Here is a 9,808-nt window from a genome sequence, read left to right as displayed (position 1 = left end):
TGTATTCGACTCAGTTTTTACTGAACCAGACTGAGGGGAAAGAATCCGGATCGTCAACATCAAGGCAGCATTTGACCGAGTGTGGCACCAAAGAGCCCTAGTAAAATTGAAGTCATTGGGAATCAGGGGGAAAACTCTTCAGTGGCTGGAGTCATACCTAGCACAAAGGAAGATGGTAGTGCTTGTTGGAGGCCAATCATCTCAGCCCCAGGACTTTGCTGCAGGAGTTCCTCAGGGCAGTGTCCTCGGCCCAACCATCTTCAGCTGCTTCATCAATGACCTTCCCTCCATCATAAGATCAGAAATGGGGATGTTCACTGATGATTGCACAGTGTTCAGTTCCATTCGCAACCCCTCAGATAATGAAGCAGTCCGAGCCCGCATGCAGCAAGACCTGGACAACATCCAGGCTTGGGCTCATAAGTGGCAAGTAACATTCGCGCCAGATAAGTGCCAGGCAATGACCATCTCCAACAAGAGAGAGTCTAACCACCTCCCCTTGACATTCAACGGCATTACCCCCGCCAAATCCCCCACCATCAACATCCTGGGGGTCGCCATTGACCAGAAACTTAACTGGACCAGCCATATAAATACCGTGGCTACGAGAGCAGGTCAGAGGCTGGGTATTCTGCGGCGAGTGACTCACCTCCTGACTCCCCAAAGCCTTTCCACCATCTACAAGGCACAAGTCAGCAGTGTGATGGAATACTCTCCACTTGCTTGGATGAGTGCAGCTCCAACAACACTCAAGAAGCTCGACACCATCCGAGATAAAGCAGCCCGCTTGATTGGCACCCCATCCACCACCCTAAACATTCACTCCCTTCACCACCGGAGCACTGTGCCTGCAGTGTGTACCATCCACAGGATGCACTGCAGCAACTCGCCAAGGCTTCTTCGACAGCACCTCCCAAACCTGCGACCTCTATCATCTAGAAGGACAAGAGCAGCAGGCACATGGGAACAACACCACCTGCACGTTCCCCTCCAAGTCACACACCATCCCGACTTGGAAATATATCGCCGTTCCTTCATCGTCGCTGGGTCAAAATCCTGGAACTCCCTTCCTAACAGCACTGTGGGAGAACCGTCACCACACGGACTGCAGCGGTTCAAGAAGGCGGCTCACCACCACCTTCTCAAGGGCAATTAGGGATGGGCACACATCCCATGTACGAATAAAAAAAAATATCGAATTAGACTTCCATTTTTACACCATTCCTGATTTTCCTTTCCATTGAAATTAAATAAATTCTAATTGCCCCATTTTATCCCATCTCCCATAGTTAGAATTACCCATTGTGAGTTTATATGTGTTCCAACTTTTATAAAAGAAAAATCCAGACAGCAGTGGTGAGTCGCACGTTAATTGATTGAGGTGCACTGTCAGTTTGTGAAGTTCAAAGTAAGTTCTTTGAACCATTTTTAAAACAGTTTAGTGACTAATTGCACCATTGTCCTTTATTAATGAAAGGCGTTTCTGTAGAAGTGTGAACCTTGTGTGAGCCATCACTGTTGTTCAGGTTGTTTCAATATATTTTGAATGTTTATGATTTCATATCCTGTTTTAGATGGGTTGATAATATGATACGATTTGCTGTGGATGGAAATTTGTAAATATCTGAGAGGAGCCAAACGTGTGTGCCTGCCACTTGACTCTGTGTGAAAATTCCTCATTAACATTCGACAGTATTTCTTCTAACATTGTATTTAATTGTAGAGTTCTATTAGAAGGGGTTACACCAATGTTACCATCAAAAATAGGATGGTTTCAAACTTGTCTGGCAACCTTAATTTCTCCTCCCCTTCTTCCTCAAGAAAGTACAAATAGAGGAACATTCCGCTAAGGAAACCCTTTATCCAAATTTCTATGACCAATCCAAAATATGGGTCTGATTACATAAATCCAATTACATAAATCTGACACTACACATAAAAATGAGATAAACTGTTAAGATTCACAATGTTTGAATCATGACTGTTTTCCATATTGCCCTGATATTTACAGGGAGGCGGGGAGGGAGTGGGGGTGCAGGTGTCGCAACTTGGAAACCTGGAATGACGGGTTTCCTGGAGGCCCTGCTGAATTGCCAGAATGCTTGCTAGATAGTGTTCTCACCAACTAAGTTGGCCAAAAACACAGACAATATCACGGACAGAAGTGCTTAGAAAGTATTTTACAAAACCTGGACCGTATCGTCCTCTGGCCCTTTAAATGACCACTTCTGCACCTTACAGCTGCCTAGCAATCCTGATTGGCCCTTGTACATGGGATTCTTTTTATGAATGAACACAGATCTGGCGTAAAGGCTCGGGAATAGCAGGTAGTCTAGATGAGGTCAACACCCTCATTAAAATATTGAAATGAAGCTCCTGCTTTTTTCTGGTGGGAGATTTCTGTGTCGTTCCACATGCCTGCCAGAAATAAAAGAACTTACATTTCCACAGTGCCTTTCACAACCTCAGGGCGTCCCAAAGCCGATGAAATACTTTTGAAGTGTAGTCACTGTTGTAATGTAGGAAACATGGCAGACAATTTGCACACAGCAAGATCTCACAAACAGCAATGATGTAATGACCAGGTAACCTGTTGTAGTGGTGTTGGTAGAGGGATAAATATTGGCCAGGACAGCAGGGTGAACTCCCCTGCTCTTGTTTGAAATAGTGCCATGGGATCTTTTACGTCCACTGATCAGCAGACAGGGCCTCGGTTTAATGTCTCATCCAAAAGATGGTACCTCTGACAGTCTGGTGCTCCCTCAGTACTGCACTGAAGCATCAGCCTAGTCTTTGTGCTCAAGTTTCTGGAGTGGGACTTGAACTCACAACCTTCTGACTCAGAGGTGAGAGTGCTACCGCTAAAACATGCACATGATGCGTCTCACGGGTGGAGATTGCGTCCAACTGATCACCACCCATATTCCCATTCCATTATGTCCCTACTATGTGCACTTATGGGGTATAACAAAGCCTAAAATTGGGGCTCATGCATCAATACAGTTGTGGAACTAGGATGCTGTCCTCACTGACTCCTGGGGGCCTGATGGTGCTGTATTTGCTTCGAGGTCACGGGAAATACATGACAATTAGTAATGGTGGCAGCTAATGTGTTAAAGCAGAATATGGATCTGATTACAAAACTCCAATTACATACATCTGACGCAATGAGATAAATTGTTAAGATTCACAATGTTTGAATCATTACCGTTTTACATATTGGCCCCGATATTTACGGAGAGGCGGGGAGGGGAGTTGTAGCAGCTGGGAAACCTGGAATTACGTGCTTCCCGGAGGCTGTGCTGAATTTAATGACAGGACCTGATTTAAATTTTTGGACTCTGTTTCCTGGCCGCAGGAAACAGAGTCCAGATTGAGAGGACGGCTGTCGGATGGGAAGGCCTGTGGCACCAGGCTGCAGTGGGGTAGCGGTGAGGAGATGGGGAGGAAGAGACCGTCGGTTGGTGAGACATCGAAGGGTGGCCCAGAGAGATCGGTCTGGGGCCGTGGTGGTGGGTCAAAGGTCGGTGAGATCCCACAGCTTTCCCTTGATTTTAACTCCCGTGTTTTGGAGAGCATGGCGAACGTCCACCATGGACAAGTCCTCATAAATATTGAAATGTCACCCGACGTAATTTTGAGGAACTTTTGAGGCCCTCATTCCCCATCTCTCCACACGAGCCCCCATTCCCTAGTCTCCCACTCCCACCAATCCTCCATTCCCCCGTCTCCCATCAATCTCCCTAATCCCCCATTCCCCGCCCCTCCACCGCACCCCCCTCCACCAACACCTCCCTCCCCCCTCTGTGATTTTAACTCCTGGGTTTTGGGAGTGCAAAGGCTTTTTCATAATGCAACTAACTTCCAGTTGCAAAATATCAGATACAGTCAGTTTCACTTTCCAGTTTCACCTTCAAGCAGCAATGATCCAAATGTCATAAAAATTCCCGGGAAACGAAACTCAGCAACTGTGTTTCAGTTGAGCACATCACTCCTTACACCTACTTAAGTTTCAGCACCACCCTTCGTTCCATTTCAATGCACATCCTCACCTCTCCCTTCCTCCATCCACCACTGCCACTCACTCCAATCCTCATTTAATCTGACACCACCTCAGTTTTTCCCCTGATTCTCAGCACACATCCTCAAATGGCACCATCAACACATTCCTCAAATGCATGCCAGTGCCACTCGTGATGCATCTGCCTGATTCCCACCCTCACTGAATGCACGGCATCCATTGGATTCACACATACCTTACAGACACTCATAGGCCTGCCGTGCCACCCTTGCAGGTGAAGAGAGCACAGAATACAAGGGAGCGGGTGAGGACCTGAGGCGGACCCCCACAGATCGTGGAGAGGAGACATTGGAGATAAGCAGCATCTCTGCCTCCCTCAGCACTGGAGTAGGCGAGATTGGGAGTGCATTGCTGCAGGGTGACAGAATTAATCTCTCAGACCCACATCTCCTACAAGACAAATTCATCTTGAATTGACTTCAGCGCTTGATCAAATATGATCACCTTAATCATGGGCATTTCAACATTTGTACAGTTCCATGATTAAATCATATATGTCTCTTCTCTCCTCCAGGCCCATCATGGGAAGAACAGGAGCTCCTGTGATGATGAGATTCCTCAGAGGAGCTCATTCCTACTGAGGGTGCACTGTCACAGGATACATGAGTAACAGGCACCAGCGCAGATTTGAGCACTTCAATGGGTCCTCTTAGAGAGTTAGGTGAGATGTGGGTTGAATTGCACGTCACAAGTGAGCACGCGCAGAGTGTGCTTGTAGGGACAGCTGTGGAGAGTCTGCGTCGGAGGGCGTGGTCCTCTCCAAACTCTGCTCAGCTGGACAGAGATCCAGAACTCAGGGGGCCATCAATGGAAAAGAGAATTATAGAAGGTCAGCAACAACTGTGTGCGATATTGGCAGTCCTGCCAGGCAAATTCACCACAATGTCCCAGAGGATAGAGGAGACCAGCCGAAACATTTGTGGAGTGATGTCGCAGGTCCTTGCGAAGATACAATCTTCCATTGGGAGACTGGCCTCCTCTGTGGAAGTTGAATCACGGAGCAGTAATGAGTCCCTGCAGGCCCAGACGGCAGCCTTGCAAATTCTGAACACTAACATGTCCACCGCCTTACACAGGCTGACCGATAGATTAAACATGAGCTTCCAAGGAATCACTGATCTCCTCCAAGCTTTTCTCCCACAGAGAGGCAGGAGTGATGTACCACTGGCCCAGGGGAGGGAGGATGGTGATAAAGGAGATGAAAGTGCAGCCTCCTCTCAAAGCATTCCCACGTTCCACCCCCTCCCCCCCTCAACCAGTACTCGACACGCTGCCTCCTCTCCCGCTGGCCCGGTCTGCCCCCTGCACAGGTGCAGGTGGAGCAGTCTTTGGCGAGGCCCTCACGGGCTCCAACACCCAGAGGTTGGCGGTGAGCTTCACAGCTGCTGGTAATTTGTGGCCACTCCGACCACAGATGTCTGCGGCCACCTGACGTGACAATTTCAGCCTTTGGAAGCACTGCTTCTCCGACAGGTCGAGGAAGCTGAGCCTCTGTCTGTAGACCCTGTTAGGTGGGTAGTGCCTCCTGCGACCTCGCCCCCCTCCCCGTTGCTCCTTTCTCTGCTGGCCTCCTGCAGCTCCCTCCACAGCACGCCCTTGCTGATGATGAAGCTGATTCTCTTCCTCGTCCGAAGTCCAGTCAAAAGCAGCCATGGTGCCACCCATCATGACCTTGTCTGTCTGAACACCTCAAAACTCTAAAAATAAGTCCCTCACAACAAGTACTCTCACCAAACCGTGTCCCAGAGGGAACTGAGAAAGCAGCAGTGAGCACTGAACCATTATTCAGATCGGGCCTCCTGACCTTTAACCGCCCCGATAAATTGCTGCTCAATCTCGCCTCGGTTTCACTGCCGAGTTCAGTTTATTCCAAATCAGGCTTCAAATCACATTATAGGAGCTGGATATACATGCGTTAATGACCGTCCCACTGCTCCATGACGGGATACTCGGATGCCCCGATATCCACTGCCATCAAAAAGGTGGCGGGTGTGTGTGCGGCGGGTTAGGGTCGCGTTTCATGTATTTGACCGTTTAACCACTCCACCGACCCTCTCCCGCCCGTCATTGGTGGTTAATATTGAGGCCATTGTTTTCAAACCCACTAAAATGAAAGGAGCTGCAGCTATTTATTTACAGCAGAAGGACATTCATAGCAAGGTAGCTGCCTCAGGGCAAGCTTCTTCCTAAACCTCCCTGCCAAAGAAATAGAACATTTCTTAAAGCCAGGAATTGGTGATGTGGAATTGCTCTCTCTCTCTTTATCTCTCTCCACTGTATCTCCCTGTATTCCCTCCCTCTCTGTGAGTGCTGGGAATGGTGCATACACTAGATTTCAGAGGGTGACAGTGTAGAGTTATTAGTTGCACGCATTATTACTGTACAAAGAGATTGTGTGTTTTTACATAAGAGACAGTCAGGAATCTCCAAGTGCGTTGCTAATGGTTACTCGATGGATATCCTGTTTTATAACAATAATCATGTATCATTGTCAGGGGCCACTGATTTATGATAATAAAATCTGTCAAATTTAATTTTTGTTATCTGCTGTTGTTGAGTTTTTAATCAGTGTTTTGGGGATGGAGATCTGGTAGAAGGAGAAAGGGTGTGTCTAGGTTTGGGAGAACTTCATGGGATATGGGAGCCATGGGAGTTGTGTCCTGAAGTCTGGCAATATTGGAAAGGGGAACTGGGGTGCGGGAGGACGAGGAAGGGACTGGTGCGAAGGAGAGGTCTCTGGATCTGTGAGGACTTAGGGGAAGGATTTGGGATCTGTCTCCATGTGTGAGCACTTAGGGGAAGGGTTTGGGATCTGTGAACTTTGGGGTGATCCTGAGATATCAGAAGACTGGGAGAGATGGGGGTGGGATGGGAACTAGGGTATGGGAGCACTGGAAGTGGGATCCCAGGATCTGGTAATAGCTTGAGGCAGGGCCTGTTGTCTTGGAGCTTTGAAGAATAAGGAATTTGTTAGGAGCTAGGAGACAGAGAGTAGGGACAATTGATATGTACTCCAATTGGCAGGATGTGATTAGCGGGGTCCCTCAGAGATCTATACTGGGGCCTCAGCTTTTCACTATAGTTATCATTGATTTCGATAAAGCGATAGAGAGCTGTATATCCAAGTTTGTTAACACACCAAGTTAGGTGGCACAGTAAGTAGTGCAGATGGGAGTAGAAAGTTGCAAAGGGACATTGATAGATTAAGTGAGTGGGCAAAACTGTGGCAGATGGAGTTCAGTGTGGGGAAATGTGAGGTCATCCATTTTGGAACTAAGAAAGATAGATCAGTGTATTATCTAAATGGTGAGAAGCTAGGAACTGTGGAGGAGCAGAGAGATTTAAGGGTCCATGTACAGAAATCACTAAAAACTAGTGGACAGGTACAAAAAATAAACAAAGAGGCTAATGGAATTTTGGCCTTTATCTCAAAGGGGCTGGAATATAAGGGGATGGAAGTTATGGTACAGTTGCATAAAGCTCTGGGTAGAGCACATCTGGAGCACGGCATTCAGTTCTGGGCACCGCACCTCAGGAAGGATATATTGGCCTTGGAGAGGGTGCAACACAGATTCATCAGAATGACACCGGGTCTAAAAGGATTAAATTATGAGGACAGGTTGCATAGACTAGGCTTGTATTGCCGTGAGTGTAGAGGATTAAGGTATTTAAGATGTTTAAAGGATTTGATAGGGTAGATAGAAAGAAACTATTTCCCCTGGAGTTAAGATACAGATCAGCCATGATCTAAGTGAATGGAGGAACAGGCTCGAAGGGCTGAATGGCCTACTCCTGTTTCTCTGTTCCTAAGAGGGATCTTGGATCTCAGAGGATTGAGGTATGAGACTTTGTGGGGTGAGAGCACTATGGGTGATCCTGGGATCTGAGAGCTCTGGCAGAGGGCTGGATGGGGTAGGATGTACTGGGGAGGGTGTCTGGAATGACTGGGCAGAGGGGTCCTGGCAGCATTCAGAGGGCAGCGTCTGGCAGAACTGTGGGAAAAAGCTAGTTTAATAACCCAGGACACAACGTGTAACACCCAAAGTTTGTAACAATGATCAGGCTCAGGATGGAAATGTTAATGAAGGCTCGGTAAAATATAATAGAAAGTTCTAGAGGTAATTTTAATTCTGCGATTGAGTTACCTTTACATGTTTTAAGGCAGTGTATTCTTGTAATTTTTTTAAAAAGAGACTCTGCGATGATAGGTAGTTAACATGTTAATGATTCAGCTTTGATAATCTTTCTCCATGGACCTTGAACACAGAATGGAATGCTGGCTATGCGATTGCTCTGTTTCATCTGGAAGCGTTTTCTTGTACCTCAGAGAGTGGTGAACACAGTCAATCAATGAAACAGTTGTGACGTGTGCTGGAGCTTGATCCAGATGACTCTGTAGCCATGGTGCTGTTGGCTCTAAAACTACAAGAGTTCAACCAAAAGCAGTAAGCAAGCAAACTAGTTGAACGAGCATTGCAGAAGTCCCCTGATCTTCCATATGTAACTCCGTATACATCAACATTTTTGAGAAGAGCAGGAGCTGTTAAAAAATCTTTGGATCTGTTGAAGAAAGCATTAGAAATTATCCCAAACTCTGCCTTCTTACACCACTAAATAGGTGTGTGTTACAGAAGCAAACTATTTCAAATGATCAAAAATCCAGGCAGCAAAGACCCTCGCAATCCTGCTTTTCAACAGAAAGTGGAGTTGAACAAACTATGCAAGTTTTATTTTAATAAGGAATTGAGCACCGCCCCTTAACGTTTATTATTGCGCAACTGGATTTTGCAGGAATCTGTTCATTAAATGGAGAATATCTCAAAGCAGAGGAGATCTACAGCAATCTACTGAAATTAGAGGATAATCGCCCTGATAATAAGCAGGCAGTATGTTTCCAGGCTGGCAAAAGATCTGAATCAAATGCCATCACCCATTTTCTGGAAGTACTTAAAATCCAAAGTGGCACAAAAGAATGGGAAATGTTTCGCACAAACTTGAGAAACATTGCAGCAGAACAAATTGACAGGAATCGAAGCGACAGCAAGGCCTTTGGTATTCTTGGGTTACTGCACCAGCTGGATGGGGAGAAGCGTGAAGCTATTGGATGCTTCGAAAAGGCCTTGGAGTTTGATGGTGATAATGAAGAATATCGAAGTGCTCTTTGTGAATTACGCCTTTCTATCGAGGTCAACGCTGACTTTCCCAGCTAAAAATAAACACAGAGTTTCATCTCTGATCTGTGAACAAGTTTGGCAGGGTACTCATCTGACTTAACTTATTTAACAAACACTGTTAATACTTTAATTCTAAGCAACCTTGTGTTTGTGAATACTCGTGAGTACAGTCCCCACCGCTTATAGTGGGCGTGTTTGTGCGAATGCGATTTGCCAAATATACATGATGGCCGGAATAACATCTGAAGAAAGTTTATTTTCTCTCTCTCTCCCTGTAATGAGCTACCTGTAGCTCTCCAATTTGCCTCTTCAATGGAAATGGTTAAGTTCCACCAGGTGACTAATGGCGAAAGGATATAAAAATAGATTGACATTGTTACAAATAATAAAGTTTTACAGTTGTCGATACAGATTTTCCAACCAGAAATGTTAATTTGCTGTAATATCAGAGACTGAGTGTTAAAATAACCAATAAAAAGAAACTGTAGCTACAATCTTATTTGTGATGTGGAGATGCCGGTGATGGACTGGGGTTGACAATTGTAAACAATTT

The 9,808-nt window shown here is 46.2% G+C and overlaps 1 pseudogene; it reads left to right on the top strand.

Moving 5' to 3' along the window:
- Nucleotides 1-8,150: 8,150 nt before the first annotated feature.
- Nucleotides 8,151-9,808, top strand: LOC137340246 (interferon-induced protein with tetratricopeptide repeats 5-like; annotated as a pseudogene).

The sequence above is a fragment of the Heptranchias perlo genome, chromosome 21 (genome assembly GCF_035084215.1).
Source record: "Heptranchias perlo isolate sHepPer1 chromosome 21, sHepPer1.hap1, whole genome shotgun sequence".
NCBI lineage: Eukaryota > Metazoa > Chordata > Chondrichthyes > Hexanchiformes > Hexanchidae > Heptranchias > Heptranchias perlo.
This window is presented reverse-complemented; position numbering and strand designations above follow the sequence as displayed.